Raw genomic sequence first — 22,552 nt, 5'->3', positions numbered from 1 at the left:
TCACTACCTTGTGAGTGACATCCACCCCTGGTTCCAACATGAGCTCTCAGCTTTCTGATCCTCCAAGACGTAGCGAGCGGTGCTGCAGGCTCCCACCACCATGGACAGAGCTCCGTTAGCTGCCGCACCCTCTTTGCCAAATTGGGCCACGCCCTCTAACCTGTGAGTCTAAATAAACCTCTCTTCCATTAAAAAAGCTGCTTCCGATGGATACTCTGTCACAGCAACAAGACAAGGAGCTAATACACACGCTGATGATAAAGTTCAATTCATGAATGAGGCGCAGTAAGGGGTTAGCAGTAACTAATAATGGAATGGAATGATGCTATCAATACTGTAATAAAAGGACCAGTGTCACTGCTCTTCCACATCGGGGCCATTATTAATTAACACAAGTAATATGGCAGTGTGACAGTTGGTCTGACAACAGGGAGGGCTTACTAAATCAATAATGGGTGAGCAGCATACACGGCGTGGAACAGTGGCCACAAGGGTGATTCATGTCTTCTGTGGGACACAGTGAGACGGCAGGCGATCTCACAGTGCTGTCAACAGCAAACTCAGGAATGCCACGTGGTAAGTTTTTGAGAAGTACTACTACTACTGTTGTTATTGTTACTGGGATAATCAATTATATTCGAATTCATATTTAAACATTCATGCTTACAAACCAAAAATAGCTCAGAGCTTGTCAACTGATCTTCTGCTTAAGTTAGAAATGAAATTTGACTATTTGTAGAGGTTATCTGGCCACAATTAATTGAAACCACAGAGGATGAAATGCATTAAGGGGGACTGGGAGCCATTTTCAATAATTAGGGGTATTTTTTTTACCTTGTCTTTAATTTAGAGCCTCAGAGAGGTGAAACTACTCACCGAGAGTCACACAGCAAGCAGACACGAGCGAAATTTGAACTGTCTGTCTGCTGACGGCAGTAGAGCACCCTCTCGTGGTGCCCTCTACATGACACTAGCCTGAGGCTAACACACAGGAGGTTCCTACTATGTATTAGGTGCATCATACCACAACTGCTTACATTTTCTTTTGAGACAGGGTCTCAAGTAGCCCAGGCTGACCTCCAATTTGCTATGTAACCAAGGATGGCCATCAACCCCTGATCCTCTGCATCTATGACCCAAGTGCTAGGATTACAGGCATGCACCGTTACTTCCAGTTTATGGAGTACTGGGAATCAAAACCAGGCCCATGTGCATGCCAGGCAAACACTGTACCAATTGAGCCACATCCCCAGACCTCTGCTTACATTTCTAACTAACACAGAAGATCAATGGTGACAGTCTGTCTGGGCTTTTGTTGATTTGTGTGTGTGTGTGTGTGTGTGTGTGTGTGTGTGTGTGTGTGTGTGACTGTTTTAAATATGTTTTTAATATAATTAATTTTAAAAAGAAAAAATTCATACCTAGCACCCCAGTAATAATAACAGCAACTTATCAAGAATTTATAGTGTAGTACACACAGTGCTAAGAACAGGGTCACAGTCCTCTCCTCAAACAGGAGGGGTTCCCCTTGGGTTATACATGAGCAGGTAAGAGGTTGTTCTGGACTCTGGAATGTTGCCATCTTGCTATAATAGATTGCTGCCCTCCTTTGCTGTTAAATAGAATGGGACGTGTTCAGGGGTCACTGGGGATTGTTGGCCATGGCCTCAGGAGCCTCTCTCTCTCTCCCTTTCATCTCCTCATCTCAGGTGTCTGACCTCCTTCCTGAGGACCAAAGCAGGCCCAGGTTGGGGTGGATGGGGACCCAAGTGCAGGGGAAGTTTCCAAAGCTGCAGCCAGGAAGTTGTACTCTGAATGGGGTGAGGGGCTCCTCACTGAGTCTGTAAACCCTGGCCACAGGGACCTGGCTCCTTGGCGGCGTAGCTCCAAGATGGATGGCCATGGCCTTCGGGGCTGGACAGACCCTTCGCAGGCCTTTGATGCTGAAAAGCAGAACAAATGAAGCTGGCCGCCCGTCCGCAGCTGCCTTCCATTAGGGCCTGCTTCCTCCGCCCAGGACAAGGTGGGCCTGGGAGGGAAGCCGGGGCAAACACCATGTGTCAGCCACAGCTGGCTGCAAAACCTTGCTCCTGACTTCTCCCCTTGAGCCCAACCCCCACCCCGCGTCCCCTTGTTTCTTAAAGCTGGATCTGCAATGAGTGGGTCTCTCTATGCGCCCCCCGCCCCATATCCAATCCATCAGCAAGTCCCTTCGGCTCTGCTTTCAAGGTATGTCTCCAGTTCTGTCTATTCTCTGCACCCTCACCGAGGACACTACCTGAGTTCAAGCCACTTTCTGTCTCCCTCCGACTATAGAGGAGCTTTCTGTTAAGGGTTGAGCTGTGTGGCGCCCCTGAGTTCTTATGCTGGCATCCTGGTCCTGAGAAGCACAGGATGTGGTCTTGCTTGGGATCAGGACCCTTGCAGACACACTTCAATTCCTCCTCACCCCAAGACAGGTCTCATGCAGCCCAGGCTGGACTTGAACTCATTTTTCAGCTGAGGACGACCTTTGGATTTCTAATCTTCCTACCTCTACCTCCTGAGCACAGGAAAAACAGATGTGCTCCCACTATGGCCAGTTTCTTCTGTGTTTCGTGTGTAGTAGGCTAGCATTCTACTAGCTGAGCCGCACCCCTAGTGCAGGTATGCTTCGTTAAGATGAGGTCACCGTGCAGGAGGGAGGACTCCAAAGTCAGTGTGACTGGCGTCCCTGTAAAAATGGGACATTTTGTATCCAGCTGTGTGCACACAAGGAGAAAGGCATGCAAAGATGAAGACTGAGGTTCATCTACAGGGTGATGCTTCTTGGAGCCAGTGACACCAAAGATCATCAAACTACTAGAGGCTGGGGGAGGGACGTGAACGGGAGTCACCCTGTGATGGGCCTGTCCAGCTCCAAAGGCTGTGGCCATCTCTCTTGGAGCTACACCACCCCCAGAAGAAACCAACCCTGCCACATCTTGAGCTTGGGTTCCTGACCTCCAGAGCCGAGAGGCAATGAGTTCTAAAGCCGCTCCTCTAGCGGCGCTTTGTCGTACCCACCAGCTAGGTCCTCTTTGGCCGTGTGGGCCTCCCTCACCACCAACTATACCTAGAAAACCATATTCTAGGATCTTTGAGATGGCTCAGCAGGTAAAGGCATTTGCTGCCAAGCCTGATAACCCAAGTTTGATCTCTGAACCCATCTGACGAAGAGAGAATCAATCCTCCATGTATGTGAGTGTGTGCGCGCGCACACACACAATGTAAAGAACAAAAAGCACGCTCTAAGACTCCAACACTGACCATGTCCTAGGGCTTTGCAAAAGCCCACTTGTTTTAGTTTCCTTCCTGTCACCATGGCACTAATGTGTTGACCAAAGCAAACCAGGGAGAAAGGGCTTTTTTTGGCTCACAGTCCACCATGGTAGGGAGGTCACCCAGAGGAACGCACTGTGTCCACACTCAAGAGGCAGCAAATGCTGAGTGCTCCTTAGTGCTTGGCTTGCTTTTTCCATGTTACGTGGTGCAGAACCCCCTGCCAAGGGGACAGTCCAGACCACTGTCAAAATGGGTCTTCCCATATCAGTTAAAGCAATCAAGATAGTCTCCCTAGGCATGCCTCAAAGCCCGTCTCCCAGTGAGTCTAGATTCTGACAAGTTAATAATTAAGACTAGCCAACACACCACTGTAGCCTCCCTGGAAGACACGGCCCTTCCAGTCATCTTCCTTCTCCCTGACCACTGCCCTCTGCCGGCCTCAGCCTCCCTGCCTGTCAAGAGTATGTCAAGGGCCCTTGCACGTGTGGCAGGCTCTTCCAAGTCTTTGCTCAATCACTTTGTTGCATGAGATAGGAAGACATGGACAGCACATGGGCCCACTCTGACAAGATGCAGACAAGGGCAGGAGAGTGGAGCAGGAGAGACCACTGCAGGACGGCTGGGGAGTCTGGTCCAGCTCCCAGCCTCTGAGAGCAAGGGTAGTTCTCTGTAGATTTGAAGTTTTGAGGAAAAGGACCAGACACTGACCTCTGTCTTCCTCTAGGGCCTCATGTGACTCGGGCAAGTGAGTCTGGTGCAATGACCTGGGTCTCAGTTTGCTTATCTGCAGTGTGGGTTGGTGGGTTTGAAGGGAGAATGGCCCCCACAGGTTCATGTGTTTGTCGACTTCGTCTCCAGCTACTGGTGCTGTTTTGGAAGATATGGGAACTTAAAAAAAAATGGAGCCTAGTCAGAGGAAGTGGGTTACTGAGAGTAGCCTTGAGGTTTCATAGCCTGTGGAAGTCATCTGGCCAGCTGTGTCATTACCCTGCTGCTGTGCCATCCCTACCATGGAGGGAATGTGTCCCTTTGAACTGTGAGCCAGAATAACCCTTGCTCCTCTAAGCTGCTTCTTCCCAGCTATTTGGCCAGAGCAGTGCCAAAGGTAGACAAGGCAATGGCCACAACGCCACGAAGAGATTCTGAGTGCTTTTCTTTGTCAGCAGAGGAAACAGAGCAGATAGACATGGCCAAGCACTCCAGGCCCTCCACCACAGGAAATGGCAGAGCTGAGAGAGGCCCCAGTCCCTCAGCATCAAGACTCACACCTGTGGCCACTATGCTGCAGTAGAGCCAAGGAATTTGCCCAACGGCTGTCCATAACTGGAAAATGAAAGGCAAGGCTTCCTGGGCCATGGAGCCTCTCTAAAGGACACATGTATCATGGTGTCCTGCAGAAGGACACTGCCACATGAGCACACACAATGTGCAAACTGCATGTCCTGGACATGTCATACTCTATGATTGTTCCTCAAGATGTGGACACTGCTCTTGGGGAAGAGAGCTACAGCAGGGGACACCCCAAAGACTGCAGTCAGTGTAGAGATGATCCCGGTGGAACATGGTCTATGTTTTCAACTTTAGGTCAGCTATGAAGTTAAAATTGAATCTTAACCGACTATCGATAATCCATATTTAAACTTTCCTTATGCAGGTTGCATATGATTATGCAAAAATCGAAGATAGCGCCCCTGTCACCTTAGAACAGCTACTTACCATAGCCGAGCTCTGGGGCCAACCCTCCAGCATCTGGTTCTGTTTAGCCCACAGTCAACCCCTGCAGGAAGGTGAAGAGGGGAACTCTCCCTTCTCTGACATACAGAAAAGGAAACTGAGCCAAGGCACAGTTACAAACTGACCAAGAGGTGGCTAAGCAGGAGGACTGACCCAGGATCCAAGAAACCCTGTCAGTCAGTGAGGGGAGCGGGGCATGGGACAGGCTGGCAGCCATGTTGTCTGTCACTTTAGTCCTTTGACACCCCACCCCCACCAGCGAGAATACAGGGGCTGTGACTGTAGTTTTAATCAGCTTTCTGTTACAAAGGGTGAGTGTATATTTAGATGGAAAAGCAGAGACTCAAGGGTCCTAAATAATTCACTATAATTCCTTCCTACCCCTTCACAGAATTCCTCCTAGTCCTTCACTGGAATCCCTCCTACCTCTTCACTGGAATCCCTCCTACCCCTTCACTGGAATCCCTCCTACCCCTTCACTGGAATCCCTCCTACTCCTTCACTGTGATTTCTCCTAGTCCTTCACTGTAATTCCTCCTACCCCTTCACTGGAATCCCTCCTACCCCTTCACTGGAATCCCTCCTACCCCTTCACTGTGATCCCTTCTACTCCTTCACTGTAATCCTCCTACTCCTTCACTGTAATCGCTCCTACCCCTTCACTGAAATCGCTCCTACCCCTTCACTGGAATCCCTCCTACTCCTTCACTGGAATCCCTCCTACTCCTTCACTGTGATCCCTCCTACTCCTTCACTGGAATCCCTCCTACCCCTTCACTGGAATCCCTTCTACTCCTTCACTGGAATCCCTCCTACCCCTTCACTGGAATCCCTCCTACTCCTTCACTGTAATTCCTCCTAGTCCTTCACTGGAATTCTTCCTAGTCCTTCACTGAAATTCCCCCTACTCCTTCACTGTAATCCCTCCTACTCCTTCACTGGAATCCCTCCTAGTCCTTCAATGGAATTTCTCCTACTCCTTCACTGGAATCCCTCCTAGTCCTTCACTGGAATTTCTCCTAGTCCTTCATTGGAATCCCTCCTAGTCCTTCACTGTAATTCCTTTCTGAGTCCTTCACTGGAATTCCCTCCTGATTTCTTCATTGTAATTCCCTCCTAGTTTCACACTATCCCCATGACCAGCCCATGGCCTCTCTCCTCTTTTCCTTTCCTTACCCTATCACCTTAGTACTTGGCTCCCAAGGCAGTGGTTCTCCCTTCCTGCACCTCCAGCCTTAGGTCTGAGCAGGTGGCATAGACACCATGAGATCATTCTCACTGTTTTGGGTTCTGGCGATAGGCAGCCCTCATGTTCCAGTTCCTAGGGCCCTTTAAGAGCAAGAGGTCTGAGAAGGAGTCAAGGTTTTGCTGGGCCAAGTGCCTCAACCAGATGGCTAAGGCAGTTGTAGGCCTGATGGGTGTGGATGGTGGAGGGGGTTCTATGGGAGAACCTTATAAAATCATGCAAACTAGAACTGCAAGATAGGAGAGCTTCCTATCCTGCTAATAAAACACTGTGGCAGTCTGGGGTTCCTCTCTTGGCATTCAGTGTGCCCTCCCATCCCTAACCAGCCTCCCTTTGCCTTGACCTCTCTCCAAGAAGGCCACTTTAGCCATGTGGAGCTATATGAAAGAGGTGACATCAGGGAGGTCCCTGTGGCTTTTCAGGGCCAGGTACTAGGGCAACAGAAGCCAGGGGGCTGCTCAGCGGCACTGTGTAGTGGGAGGAGGTTCCTGTTCCCAAAGGTAGTCACAACTTCCTTGGCTCTGCAAAGATGCAGCTGCCACTGTGGGAACTATGAAGAGAGGACATGTCCTGAACTGGTGCTAAGAATCCTGGACTCACCCCAGAGCTGCCTTTGACCCTGATGGGAACTGTGGGTGAGTTCATTTCCTTTCCTGTCTTCAGTGGTTTTTGGAAACATGGGCATCTTGCACTGGCTTCCCTGGCCAACCTCTGGTTGGTAATATGGCCAGGATCCCATACTGCAGCTGGGCTCTTCAGTCCTGGGGGCTTCAGGATAGACAAAGCCAGACTCTCTGCTCTCGCAAAATACCCCATCCCAGCAAGAAGAGGTGTATGAATATGAAACCTATCCATGAAACTGAAGTAGAATCATGAGCTGTGGTCTATTCTGAACCAGCACAGAAGGGAGATTGGGTTGACGGCCCTGGGCAGTACTGTATTAGGAAGGTGAGCCATTTTCTGAAGTGTGCATTTAAGTTGACCCAAACGGGAATCATGTTCCAGGCAGAAGGAACCGTGAGCAAATACAGTTGTGGTGATGAGCTAAGAGATGCTCTCTTCCTTGTTTCTGCCCTCTGATGGTGACAGACAACTCTGATGTCTACCCTGAAACTAGATTTGAGCTATGGCTGGGCTGGCTCCCTGACCCCTGAAGAGTATTACAGAAATGAAGGATTCCTAGTTCATTCTCTCTATCTCTATCACATCTCATCCCCAGTTCATCTCCATCTCATCACCATCTTACCTCCATCTCCATATCATCTCCCTCTTATCACCATCTTATCTCTGGCTCATCTCCATTTCCATCTCCATCTCATCACTATCTCATCTCCATCTCTATCTCATCTCTGTCTCCATCTCATCTCATCTCCATCTTGTCTCCATTTCTATCTCCATCATCTCTGTCTCCATCTCCATCTCATCTCCATCTCATCTACACCTCCATCCCACCTCCATCTCCATCCCATCTCCACCTCAATCTCATCTCTATCCCATCTCCATCTTATCTCCATTTCATTTCCATTTCATTTCCATCTTCATCTCCACCTCAACCTCATCTCCATCCCATCTCTACCTCAATCTCATCTCTATCCCATCTCCATCTTATCTCCATTTCATTTCCATTTCATTTCCATCTTCATCTCCACCTCAACCTCATCTCCATCTCATCTCCACCTCCATCTCATCTCCATCTCATGCCCATCCCATCTCCATCTCCATTTCATCTCCATCTTGTCTCCATCTCATCTCCATCTCATGCCCATCCCATCTCCACCTCAATCTCATCTCCATCTCATCTCCACCTCCATCTCATCTCCATCTCATGCCCATCCCATCTCCATCTCCATCTCATCTCCATCTTGTCTCCATCTCATCTCCATCTTGTCTCCATCTCATCTCCATCCCATCTCTATCTCATCTCCACCTCCACCTCAACTCCGTCTCTATCTCATCTCCATCCCATCTCATCTCCATCCCATCTCCATCTCTTCTCCATCTCATGTCCATGTCCATGCCCATGTCCATCTCCATCTCTGTCTCTCTCGATCTCTCTCTAGCTTGCTTTCTCAGCAAGTTCTCTCAGCCCTTTCCTAGCACAGGACCTTTGAAGGTGTCACTCTCACTCCTTCCATGTCACCTGACTTCCTGTTTCATAAGTATTCTCTGGCTTGCCATCTCTACCTTCCATGAGGTTACTTTTTTCCACACCAGTCTGTGACTCACACATGACATTTGTCATGATTGTCGTTAATGAGTTGCTTAATGACATCTCCTATCATCACACCAGCTCTCCAGAGGAGGGGTCTACTGAGTTCAGTGGTGGGTCCTAGCCATTCAGGCATGAGCATCTCATGAACACATATAACCTATCTATCCTCAGCATCCTCAGCCCCACAACAGCCAGTCCTTGTCAAGAAGCTCACATATCTGGGAGGCGAGAAGCAGTGTGAATTACTGGGGTGCATACTCATACCCTGAGTGCAGAGCTTCGCTGGAGCTTTGGAAATGGGATGAAGCCTCACAGGAGACTTTTGTTGTATGGGATTCCATAAAGGAAGGAAGGGCAGGACCAGGGGATTGTGGACTAGGAGGGAGGAAAGGAGGAGTCTTGTATAGTTTCGAAGAAGCTGCATGATGGCAGTAAGTCATTCAGAAGCAGGTGGACACTAGGAGGCCAGAAATGGCCCCAGACAAGATGTCCTTTTAGGGCTTATTAGAAGACAAATTTGTAGACTATGTGCCATGGATATCTACTATGCAGAGGGTGTGAAGGGCTGTGGCTTGGGGCAGGTCTGCTGTGGAATCACCTGTGTTCCTACTGCAGTGTGCAGCTTTGGAAAGCAGTGTTGCTTGCACTCTCTGGGCCTGCCTCAGTTTCCCCCTCTGTACAAAGCTGGCAGTTGAACTAGATGATTCTGGGAGTTGAGGCTCATGTTGCTGTAACAATCTTGGTAAGAGGAGACTGGTTTAGATGGGAAGCCAGGCTGGGCAATGACAAATTCTTACTTGACTTAGCCCAGCCATAGTGGAATTCCCCGACATGGGAAACCTGTGCAATTGTGGCACAGTCTAAACATGTGGCCTCCGAGGTCCCTGGACAGGATGAGAAAGACAATAGAAGTTCAGCAGCCACAGCCACTTCTGCCTGGAAGAGACATCAAGTTCCCAGTCACAATCCACTGACAGAAGGATCGCAGAGCTGGGAGGGAGCCCTTGAAATGTTTGGCGGCTTCCAGTTATCTCTGACAGTCTGGCACAGGTGATGGTTTATATTGATAGCCAACTTGACAGGACCTAGAATCGCCTAAGAGGGAGCCTCTGAGCATGCCTGGGAAGGATTATCTAGATTGGCTTAATTGAGATAGGAAGACCCTCCCTAGATGGGCGGTGCCATCACATGGGTCTGGGTCCTTGTGGTGATTTAAAAGAAAATGGGCCCCCACAGGGAGGCTCTCTGCTCTTGTAAAATACCCCATCCCAGCAAGAAGAGGCTTATGAATCTGAAACCCACCCTTGAAACCAAGGCAGAATCATGGTCGTGGTCGATTCTGCATCAGCACTATCATAATGGACTGAATCTCTGAAACTGTAAGTGAGCCACCCTCAATTAAACGTTTTCCTAATAAGAACTGCTGTGGTCATGTAGTCCTGGTGTCTCTTCACAGCAGCAGGAAACTCTAAGGCAGTCCTGGACGGAATCAAAAGGAAAACGTCAACTGAGCAGAGGCATTCATCACCTTCTGTGTCCTCAGTGTATCCTCGGCTTCCTCAAGCTCCTAGCGTCTCGAAAGATGGTGACCTGTGAGCCAAAATAATGCCCCTGGGGGCAAGCCTGTAGCTGGTGTGTGTCCCGGACACCCTCCCTGATCATATTTCCCCGTGCACTGCCCTTCCACGGAGCATCCAGCTCTCTAGAAACATTTGGAACTTCCCTTCCTAGTGGGAGGAGCTGGAACTGACCACAGATGGTGTCTTAAGAATGCCGGAGAACCCTCAGATGACTGAAGGGACATCTGTTCTCCTTCTGTCTTGAAGATGGCCGAGTGAATAAAATGGGTGATGACACTTCCAATCAAGGAGAAAACACTGGGAATATCTAACTTGTCATGCCTGTCACTCATTCTCCTATGACAGTCCAGTCCCTTCCCATGTAAATATTCAACAGGTATCTCATGACAGACACAGGTGAGACTTTGGGATGGAAACCCTCTGAACTATGGAGAGAATTGTTGGGGACACAAGAAGCGTGATTTAAGGGTCTTGTCCTTGGAGCAGTTCTAACTCAATGCTGAAACTATTAAGAAAGTCACTATGGCAACACTGAGGATGCTAATGACCACAGTGACCGCTGCCATTATGCTGGTGTGGTCATGTGCTAGGCACCGGGATGTGGGCCAGGAGCCTTGTAGATGGGATCAACCCTTGAGCCTTAAGGCAGTCTCATTGAAGCAAGAAGTACTGCCACCAGGATGGGCAGTCACTCTGTCCTAGCCAGCCGGGGTTGTCAGCTGCAGCCTGGGGGCTGTGCCCAGCAGGGTATGCTCAGGGTTGGTGATGGCACATCCTCTGGGAAGCTCTAGAGCCTGACCACAGACGCTGCTCTTCCAGCATGGTCTCCAAGCCTCCTGCTCTGGTTCTTATCTGCTAAAAGCAGCTTTCCGTTGCTAGTCGCCAGGAGCTCTGGGTCATTGAGGTTAATGGTACCAGAAAAAAATAAAAAACAAAACAAACAAACAAAAAACCCTAGAAAATGTGGAAAACATTCTCGATCTCTTAAAGGTGGTGACTGCTTATCTGTCCTCTCTGCCTCTACCTGGGTTCAAGTTCACATCAACTGCTTGGTTCTAAGGAAACCCCAATGTGAGTCTCCCTATGTTAAATGTACCTATAACCATTGTCTACACTGCAGCCAGACAGCACTTTTTTACACAGAGATCTAACACTCACAGCTCTTGGTGGCCCTACAACAAAGGTGCTCTTCTAATCTAGGCTGTCAGATGCTGAAGACCTACTTCCTGTCACCATTCAGCCTGCAGTCATGGCGGCCATCATGACTCTGGGCCACCTCTGTGTACTTCCCCAAGAGGCCTCCAAGCCTCTGGTCTCTGAGCCTTTATCCACAAAGTTCTGTCTCAGCTTACTGACTGCTGGGCCCTGTGTGTCCTACCTATAACCCCAGGGCCCAGTACAATGCCCCCCACTAACAGAATTATAGTAAAGACTGTTGAACATACCAAGTTAAGATGAAACGGGACCCCTGTGTAGTCATCTTATCTGAGATCTCAAATGAGAGATCTCAGTACATGAGCTGGGTTTAGCCACCCTCATTTAAATGATTTTATTTGATCTAGCTGCCAGTATATTTCAAATGGGAGAACCTGCATAGAACCCTAACATTTGATTCTCAGCTTAGCAGAGCACTACAGACCTCAACCTCCACCCTTTTTCCAGACCCATGTTATTTTGTTCAAAAATAGGGTCTCCTGTAGCCCAGGATGGCCTCTAACTAACGCTACAACTGGGGATGACCTTGAACTTCTGATTTTTCTTCTTCCACCTCCACAGTGCTGGGATGATAGCTGTGTGTCACTCTATGTCTGTGTGTTTTGGGGAATGGAGCCCAGGGCTTGTGCATGCTAACCCAACACTCTACCCACTGAGTCACGTGCCCATTCCTCACACACACAGGCCACACTCTGCTCTGATGATAGTCATGAAACTACTTGACGTTTGTTAGGGACAGAGATAATGGTCTGCCCCCCCCCACACACACTTCTCTCCTCTTTTCTCTTTTATTTTAAAAAATCATCTCAAATTTTCAGGCCCTGATCAATTCAAGCCTTATTTTACAAGCAGACATGGATGTGTTTGCCTAAGGTCACATTTAGTAGCCATGTTGGTGCTCAGGAGCTCCCTATCTACACCTGTCTCTGGTTCTCTATGCCCTTCCCTTGCCTCTGGAAGCCAAGCTACCCTTGTGCCCGCCACATGCTTGAAATCTCCACTATGGATTCAGCTTTGGCTTCTTTTGCTCCAAGGCCAGGATGCTTAGAGGCTCCTGAACCTCTCTACCCGCTCTTCCCATCAGAGCCTCAGGATCATCGCAGTGCCCCTGGCTCAGCATCTAGGGCCACATTCCTCATGGACACCAGGCTGTCAGCACGGCCCTTTCCCTTCGCATAGGCTGCATCCAGAACAGATCTACCCCAGGGGGCACCCTTGTTATGCTTTTATGTCTCCGATTCATTAGGTTCTCTGTCAGCAGCATAAATCAGTGCCCAGCCTCTGCTCACACACGTGGGAGTGGGAGGAACACTCAGGGAGCCCATATAAAACTTGGGGCAGGTGGGAAGTGGCAGGCGGGCTTTATCATCCCACTTTGCCCGTCCCCTTTGGTGACTTGTCTCAACTAAAGAGATTGAAGAGGGATGCATGGGGGCAAGAAGGAGCATGGAGGGGATTCAGAAAGGGAGACAGGTAGAGTTACTGGGTTTCCCATAATCCCAGAGATTTGCCCCCAATTCTATAGGGGGAAAGCCTTCTCCTTCTCTTGTAACCCTGTACATTAGGGGAAACTTGTAAAAAAAAAAAGCTAAAATGAAAAGGTGATGCTGTTCAACTCCTTACTGGCTCCCTATTGCATGCAGTAAGAGTCAAACCCAGACTCCCTTTCAGGGTCTCCCGGACTCCTAGGCCCTGCCTTCCTTACCTGCCCTCTCCTTCTATAGGGGACTCTGTCTCTTCCCTCCATAGGTTACCAGATCAATTTTCATTTATTCAGCACAGATTCTGTGAGCACTCATAGCAGCCAGGTACTTTTTCAGACCCCTGAACACAGTGAGAAGACATAAGAGCAAGTGCAAAGGCCCTGGGGTAGGAGGTGGTGTTCACACCACTGCACAAAGGCTCGTGTGAAGAGGAAAGAGCGAGATAGGAGCAGAGACAGAAGAAGTGGCCAAAAGGTAAGTCATTCAGGTCCCATGGCCTTGGAAGAAACCTGGGTGTGTTCTGAGTGTAGTGAGAAACTTGAAGGCATGCCCAGGACAGCCATGACTATGGTCCCCACAAAAGCAAAAACTCACTTGAAACATTTTAAGATTACTTTTGGTGATTTCTTCTCCTTCTTTGTAATTTGCAAGATTCTCAGTCATGAATCTGGCACACGACAATGTGTGTGGCTATGCCAAAAAAGGCTGGTATCCTTGAGACTTATAGCATAGAGGATCCAAGGAGATGTTGGGGACAGTCCTGGAACCCAGAGTGGGACAAGAAGAGATTGGAAGGCCAGCAAAATGGCTCCAGAAGTTAAAGTGCTTATTGCCAAGGGCTCTGTTCTTATAAATCAGCATCAACTGCATCCAGCCACCCTTCTGTCCAGGATCCCAGTAGACCAAGCATCTCCCACTGGGCCCTGTTGCTGCCTTTGGTAGTGTTTTATACATCTGAAAGTGGCCCCAGGTTCATGCCAGCATAAACCTAAACTAGAAGGAAAAGCATTCTAACCTTTCAGCACACTTTCAGCACACTCTCAGCCTCTCGGAAGCAGCTGAGGCTCCCATTGGCCTCCTGTGTGTGGCCAGGCACTCTCAGGAGAGCCTTACTCTCTCCTGAAGAGCAGAACTGGCAGGTGCCACTCCCAAATGGCTCTGCTGAAGCCCGCCCCGTATGACTGCATTTGTCGATAGGACTTCCAGGAGATAGTAAGATGGAATGAGGCTGCAGGGCAAAAGTCAAAGACCTGTAGTGTCGACCGCCTTGAAATACAGAAGATCCCCCCATCTCTGTTTCTCTCTCACACTGGAAAGCTACATGAGAACAGCGAGAAGGTGGCCTTCTGCAAGCCAGGAAATGCACCAGAACCTAGCCAGACAGACCTTGAACTTGGCCTTCTAACTCCCAGGTTCTAAGAAATAGACGTGTGCTATCAAAGCCACCAGATCTGTAGTTCTCCAACACCAGCCAAGCTGACCGTGTCCAGGGCTCCCGCCACCAGCAGCAAAAATACTGTGACTCCACTACATGCACGGCCTGTCTGAGTTCCTCCACACTCTATCTCTGCTAGGAGTGCGCACTCTATGCAGGAGGTACCGGAAAGGTACCCACTCCTTACTTGAGTGATGGAGAAATATAAAAACAAAACAAAACCAAAACACCCACACCAGAAGTTCATTATTTTGTCCATGTACCCTCTGGGTTCTCTAGGGCATACCATTTGAGGGCTGTTCTTTTAGAATTGAGTCTTTATTCTTCAGGAAAGCCCTTTCTGGGCTATGGCCACAACACACCCATCTGCTGAGCCAGTCACTCACTCCCTGGTGCTCCTGGATGACCTCCTGAAGGCTCAGTCTGTCTATGCCAGTGTGTCTTGTAAACTCAAACCTGCTCCAGCTGGATCTTCTTACTCTGCCACACCTGTGTAATGGGCTGTGATAATCATATGACCTCTTTGTGAGACACCTGCCTGTCCCACCAGGTCTGTAGGGATGGAGGTGGAGACTCGCTGGGCTCCACACTCTTGCCTCTCAGGTGCTTGGGGCATAGGCACCTGATCTAGAGTGGGTGAGTGGATGAATGAATGAACCAATGAGTCAATGAATGAATGAATGAGCACTAAGTGACTGGCTGACTTCACTCTCCAGCTCTGGCTCCTGTCCTGCTAGTCAGTGATACTATGAGAAAGCACTGAAGTAGCCTGGGACCAGGAGACAGGCCAGGAGTGAGGTGGCCAGAGACTCATGAGCGGGAGCCAGGTTAGCAGTGGTTTTATTAGAGGCCATTAAGCATATGGTCATGATTATAATAAGCACATGAATTATGGCCAGTGACATGTGGGGGAGGGGAAGAAGGAGGGGGAAGAAAGAAATACAGGGAGTTCCCAGAAGCTGCTGGGAGCTAGGCTGGCTGTTGGTGCTTTTTAACCCCTTCATGTCCTGGGTGTGGCAGTTGGGAAGAGGAGCCCACTAAGAGGGATCAGCTAAGTCTGTGGGTTTCCACCCTGGTGTCTGTTACACTTACCTTGTGAGATCGTGGGTGGATGACTTTTCTTCTCTATGGATTACGGGTGAAGGGGTGGTTACCCAGATCTCAGTTGTGGGTGGGAAGAAGTACAGACAAGCCTGTCTCCTGCCCAGCAAGGGAAATGGGCACCAGGGAGGATTCTTGGCCAGGAAGATCCTAAAATCCTTTGAATGCCCTCCCTCCCACAAACTGAAAGTCATGTTCATTGCTCTTGGGCCCCTGGAGCAGGGACCACTGATGGTAAACGGGGGAGGAGGGGGGAGAGAGACTGAGACCTTGGCCACCAGACTAGGGAGGGTCAGCAAGCCCAGATGCTACCCCTGAAAGGAACAGAAAAGCCTGGAGACCGAGAGACCAGCTCTTAACCTAAGCCCGGTGGCCTTACACCCTGATGACTGGGTGACATCTTTAATAACACCTTAGCTGGTCTAGACAACAGGTGGCAGAGCCAGGTGAGGACCCAGGTGGGCTTCACTCTCCAACCAGTGCTCACTCCCCCTCAAAACCCCTATGATAACTGCCTTTGATGTAACTGTAGAGTTGGTAAGTCCTGCCCTGGAGAATGAGGGAGGGCCCTTGAGAGGCCCTTGAATCTTGGGTAGAGAATAGGGTGGGTTCAAATTAACCTTTATTTTTTATATTTTCATTTATTTATTTATTTATTTATTTTAGTTCTGTCCCCAAAGAAGGTGGCTTCTATGATCCTATGTTTCTGGAGGCTCTAAGTTTTGTTCAAAAGCAGTCATTCATCCCCTTTCTGGTTCCTGGGGAATGGGCTGTCTCAACACTGGGCTGTGGAAACTCCTAGCACCCCCATGATGGAACTCTCTATATATGGCCAGGGTTCCTTCAACAGGGCAGATTGTGTCTTGTCTGAAGGGGCTCCTGAAAAATCTTGGCCCTCCAAGGACCCAGCACTAAGAAAACCATAGCGATTGTGAACAAGGGTGCCCTCACCGGACCCCTGTTCATATCTTGTGTCTCCGGGAGGTTTGAACATGTTCCCCCCAGGCCTCTTAGGCTGAGAATCAGAGACCCTCCTGACCCCCAAAGTCATGACTTGGGGTCTTGAGAATGGTTTCCCCTTTCTGTGCCTCAGTTTCCACTGTTATCAAGGCCAGACACTCCTGTTTTGAAGAGCTGTTTCCAGGCTGCTAGGCCACAGCACCAGCTGAAGACTGGCCAGAGATTCTGCTGACTAAGACAGATCCACCAGGGCTGCCGGTCTTGGCTGGATCCCACCAGGTGGGGGCAGAAAGGAAGATGGAGGACGTTTGCATTCCGGAGGCCTGGGCTGAGAACCAGGCTGCCCTGCAGAGTGATGGCCGCAAAGGGACCCCCCAAAAGATAAATAAGACCAGTCCGCGTGAGCGAGGCTCATCTTAACACTAAGCAGAGAGGCCTCAGCTGGACTTGAAAGTCTCCGGCCAAGATGGATGGGCTGCTGCTCAGGAGGGGGTCGCAGGGCGCAGGAGATGAGTGATGGGGTGTCAGGGCGCCATCCCCACCAGTCGGCCAGCCAGAGATGCAGTCCTCTGTCCAGCCACTGGGACATGTGCAGGGCCTGGGATTTATGGCTTCGTTAAAGGCCTGGGGAGGCCAGGCTGCAGGGGAGGTTCTCATGGCAACCTGGCTGCCCCCTGCCTGGTTTCTGCCCTGAGTTCCTTCAGAGTGATGGCCACAGAGGGATCGACCCTTTGGAAGGTGAATCAGACCAGGTCATGGGGCAGTGGTGACTAGGGTCACCCACTGAAACGGAGCCAGCTCTCCTAACTCAGGGCTGGGCTTCAAGAACTTCTGTGTTGAAGACACAGGTATCTGCTGGCCCTGCCTGTGTTTGCCATCCCCTTGTTTGCGCCCACATAGGGCCCGGAGTCTGCAGTATGGCGCCTTGGGGGAGTTTCACCCATAATGTGGCATGGGCACCTCAGAAAGCTTCCTTTGTAGGGTAAGGGGCTCTCTTCTTCCTACTTGTCCTTACCAACCTCTTCCTAAGGGGCCATAAGAGGTCCTCTGAGGAAGGAGGGGACCCCTTTCTTCTTGACACCTAGACTTAGGGATGTTAGCAGAATAATTCATTGGTCTCACTCTAGAGTCTGCCCTGGGTGGCTTGGCCTCTTACTTTTATACAACAGAGAGCCATTAGCCAGGATTTGAGCACACATCATCTGAATCTGAAACACAAAAGGGAGTGAGTAGTTTGCTAATCACAAGCCTGGGCAAGGAAGTCAGGAAGCCTGAGAGATTTGCTCTTCTCTGATGCTGTTTTTCTGCATTTATCACCCACTGTCCATCCTTTGCAGGGACTGGATTGTGGCTCTGTAAAGGTCCTCCTTTATGGTTCCCACAGTCATTCTGTGATGCTCCACAGATGTCCACCACCCTATTTTATAGACAGAAGACACTAGGGCATGCCCTGCCAGGGCCACAAAGAACAGGTGGCTATGCTCTGGGGTGATCTATCCTCTTTTCTTGGCTCTTCAGCTGTATCCTTGTCTTCTTCTTTTTGGGGGAGGCTCAGCTAAGGAGGGCAGATGTGGGTGATTGCTAGAACATTGCAGTTGGGTGCCTGGTCTTTTCCATTAGAACTGGAAGGACCCCCAGGCAGAACCTCAAAGGTTCACCTCATCTAGTCACTCCTTTACCTAACGTAGGGGCTGCGAGTTGAGCATCTACTGCAGACATTGATCTAAGCACTGAAATAGTTTCTTATGACAAGCAGATATTCTTGTCCATAGAGCAGTAGGACAAGAGAGAAAGGGCTGGGATTACAGCTCAGCTGGTAGAATGCTTGCTTGCCGAGTATGGACAAGGTCCTGGGTTCAAACCCCATCAGTGAGGTTACAAGTAGCTCACACATGTAATGGGGAGGTAGAGTCAGGAGAAGCAGAAGTTCAAGATCATCCCTGGCTATCTTGGGGGTTTGAGGCTAGCCTTGGATATATGAGACCCTGTCTCCAAAACTAAACAAAACATCAGTGAAAACAAAGCCAGCAAGATGTCATAGAGGTCAAAGTGCTTAGGGCTTGCTGCACAAGCCTGATGATTTGAGTTAGATCCCCAGAACCCATAGAAAGAGAGAACTGATTCCACAAAGTTGTCACCTCCATGCATGGCTACCTTCTCCTTGCACCCCTCCCCTCAAATGATGATGATGGTGGTGATGGTGATGATGGTCATGGTGATGATGATGGTAATGGTGATAATGGTTATGATGGTGATGGTGATGATGGTGAGGATGGTGATGATGGTCCTGGTGATGATGATGGTAATGGTGATGATGGTGATGATGATGATGGTGATGATGGTGATGATGGTGATGATGGTCATGGTGATGATGATGGTAATGGTAATAATGGTTATGATGGTGATGGTGATGATGGTGATAGTGATGATGGTAGTGGTGATGATGGTGATAGTGATGATGGTGATGATGATGAGGATGGTGATGATGGTCATGGTGATGATGATGGTAATGGTGACAATGGTTATGATGGTGATGATGGTGATGATGATGGTGATTATGGTAGTGGTGATGATGGTGATAGTAATGATGGTGAGGATGGTGAGGATGGTCCTGGTGATGATGATGGTGATGGTGATGATGGTTATGATGGTGATGGTGATGATGATGGTGATGGTGATGGTGATGATGGTGATGATGATGGTGATGGTGATATCCCAGTGGGAGAGACAGGCATTAGAAACAACTTCAGAAAATAATAAACTAATACTGTGCTAAGTTCCTTTGCCCCCACCTCTGCTCAGACGTTACCTCCTCCAAGGGACCTCCCCAAAACCCTAAACTATTACCTGCCGGTCTCCATCTTCTTTCCTTTTTTTTTTTTTTCCCCTAAAAGCAGCATGGCATTTTTGGTACCCGACTATGTATTATTTGTTTTTCTTCTATCTTGGTTAGGGTTTGAATTTGAAATGTCCCCTACAGCCTCATGTTTTGGTCACTTGATGCATCAGGTAGCTCCAGTTTCAGAGGTTGTAGCACTTTGGGGAGGAGGTGATGGTTCAGGAGGGTAGATCTGCTCCTGGATCCTGGCTCCATCTCTGCTTCAAGTCCACTAGAGTGTGGACAGCCTTGGCCTCACACTATGGCTGCCTCTGGCAAAGCCACTCCAACATGTAGCAGGAATCTTAAAAGGTCTCATTAATTCAATCAAACCTAAGGCCAGTTATTGTGGTGAACGCTGGAAGATCAGAGAAGCAGAACAAGCCACAGCTACCTCACCTCGCCAGTTCCTCAGCTGATCCTGTTTCCTCAGACTGGAAGCCTCTGAGTCCTTATCCAGAATGAATCTCAGCTGAATTGCTGCTCAAAAGCCTAAAAGCTTAACCAGGCTAAAAGCTTCTAGTTTCTGGTCTTCATGCCTTATATAAATTTCTGCTGTCTGCCATCACTCCCTGAGATTAAAGGCTCGATTTCTGGGATTAAAGGTGTGAGTCATCATGCTTGGCTGTATCCTTGAACACACAGAGATCCAGGTAGATCTCTGCCTCTGGAATGCTAGGATTAAAGGCGTGTGCTACCACTGCCTATCCTCTATGTTTAAAATTGTGGCTGTTCTGTTCTCTGACCCCAGATAAGTTTATTAGCGTGCACAATATTTCGAGGAACACAATACCACCACACCACCATGCTTTTCCACCATGATGAACTGAAACCTTCGGAAACTGTGAGTCCAAATTCACATTTCCCCTTGTATGTTCTGCCACGTATTTTGGTAACAGCAGCAAGAAATCAGCTAACATGCCTAGAGGTTGGGAGCTGGGGCCATTTCCTCAGTCTCTAGTACCTGGCATGCTCTTGAGTACTTGGAGCACATTGGCCAAGTGAGGATTGAATGAATGAATGAATGCTACAGAGAGGTGTGGTGGTATTGTGTTCCCCAAAATATTGTGCACCCTAATAAATTTGTCTGGGGTCAGAGAACAGACAGCCACTAGATACAAAGGCTAGAAAATGGTGGCACTCACACCTTTAATCCTAGTATTCCAGAGACAGAAATCCCTCTGGATCTCTGTGAGTTCAAGGCCACATTGGAAACAGCCAGGCATGGTGACACATGCCTTTAATCCCAAGAAGTGAGCCTTTAATCCCAGGGAGTAATGGCAGAAAGGCAAGATATATAAGGCGTGAAGATCAGGAACTAGAAGCATTTGGCTGGTTAAGCGTTCAGGCTTTCGAGCAGCAGTTCAGCTGAGAGTCATTGGGATATGAGGACACAGAAGCTTCCAGTCTGAGGAAACAAGACCAGCTGAGAAGTTGGCCAGGTGAGGTTAGCTGCAGCTTGTTCTGTCTCTCTGATCTTCCAGCATTTCACCCCAATACCTGGCTCAGGTTTGATTTTATTAATAAGAACTTTTAAGATTCCTGTTACAGAGAGGGGATGTAGGAGTGCTGAGAGAGCAAAGAGAGAAACCAGGACTAGCTGGGGCTGAGGGAGGGACTCCCAGCGTAGTAACCGAGTTCAGACTGAGCCCCAAAGGTGGGGGCAAAAGAGCCAGAAAAAGATACCAGAAGAGATTTTCGGGCTGAGGAGCAAAGACACACATAGAGCTCAGGAAGGCATCAGAGCTGCTGGGTCCCTGTTAACGTTCTCACATGGCATAGCCGTGGTAAGCTGCCTTGGGGACACCTGAGCAAGGATCACTTTCCTCCAGACCCTTAGATCTGCTGTCTGACCTAGAGCTAGTTAACACCTCCCTGGCCCTCAGACTCCTCATCATTGAAGTGTGTGAGCACAGTGCTTGTCTCCTGGGATTCCTGTGAGGCCACAGGAAGGGCAGCTAGACTTGAGGTGAGGGTTTAATAAATATGGCTGCTGGGGTGAGGGCAGCGTGTGCTCCTTCAGGCAGGCAGGCTAAGGCTTGGAGGTGCTGATCCATTTCTGGCTCTCTCCCATGGAGGATGGTGGGCACAACATCGAAAGGCCCTTGCTGGAATAAACCGTGCCCTGCCTCAGCCTTGGTGTCCCCACATGCTTAGGAAGGCATCAGCAGGTCCGCTTCCCGCCACCCATTCCCAGACAGGTTCCCAGATCACTGTGACCCCTGACCTCTCAGCTTCCTGGCAGCCTCTGAGCTGTGCAACCCACACCCTCTCCTCCTGCGTGGGTATTTTGCACCTTCCTCCAGCCCAGATGTGCTGGAGTCTTGCCTCCCTGCTCTCTCTGGGCCTGATTTTCTGTCCCTGCCTGGGCGGCACTGGGCCAGAAAGCCCTGAGCTCTGTCCCAGGGCCCTAGATCGCCTACTGAAGGGACTGCTCCATCCTGGAAGGTCTCCTGGACTCCAAGAACCCCCAAACTCCCATATACCTGTGCCCTCTGAAGCAGAAGTTTATGCCCACACTGTGGCAATAAATTTTAGGAATGGACTTTCATTGAGGGTTAGGACCACTATTTGTGCTTAACCTTACATCACCCAAGAGCCCTATCCCAAATGATTACAGACACATGCATGACACCACACCCAGGCCAGGAGGGCTGAGAACGCTTCCCTCAGAGGCATAGCAGTTTCAGGAACCAGGGCCAGGGAAAGGGTCGCTGAGGGGTAGGCTCTGGCAGTGGGCCCAGCTCTGTGGTTTCTGAAACTGCTTCGGCCCTGCATTGGAGGGAAGCTGGAAGAGGTGGGGTGGGCAGAATCAGCAGCTGAGTTGCGATGGGGAAGATTCCTCAGGGCAGAGGCGGCCCTGGGATCCACTCCAGGACAAGCTGACCTGGTGTCCCCTGGTCCAGTGGCACTGGGACAGCCTGTCCCTGTCTAGGCAGATTGCCTCTTCTGAAAAATGTCAGTTGCAGGCAGTAGGTGGCGGCGGGAGAGACATCAAAATTGAAATCGGGCTGGAAGATGGCTCAGAGGTTAAGAGCGCTTGCTGCTCTTGCTAGGACCGGGTTCGATTTCCAGCACCCACATCAGATGGTCACAACAACTTGTAACTCTGGTTTCAGGAAATCCAATGCCCTCTTCTAGCTTTTGGGGCTCCCGGCATACACATGATGCACATAGTAGGTGAACACTTATACACATATTAAAATACATAAATCTTAACAACAACAAAAGATCACCATGAAACAAGCCAGTTGACAGAGGAAGATGAAACCCTCCCACCTGGGCTACAAGCAGCAAAGAGGATGCTTGAGAAAACCCCACAATACGCTAGTGAGAGGAATGTAAGTGACCTGCAAAGGATTGGGGTTCAACCCTTGGACCGGCTGGCTCTCTAGTCCACTTCC

This window comes from Peromyscus eremicus, chromosome 4 (genome assembly GCF_949786415.1).
Source record: "Peromyscus eremicus chromosome 4, PerEre_H2_v1, whole genome shotgun sequence".
NCBI lineage: Eukaryota > Metazoa > Chordata > Mammalia > Rodentia > Cricetidae > Peromyscus > Peromyscus eremicus.
This window is presented reverse-complemented; position numbering follows the sequence as displayed.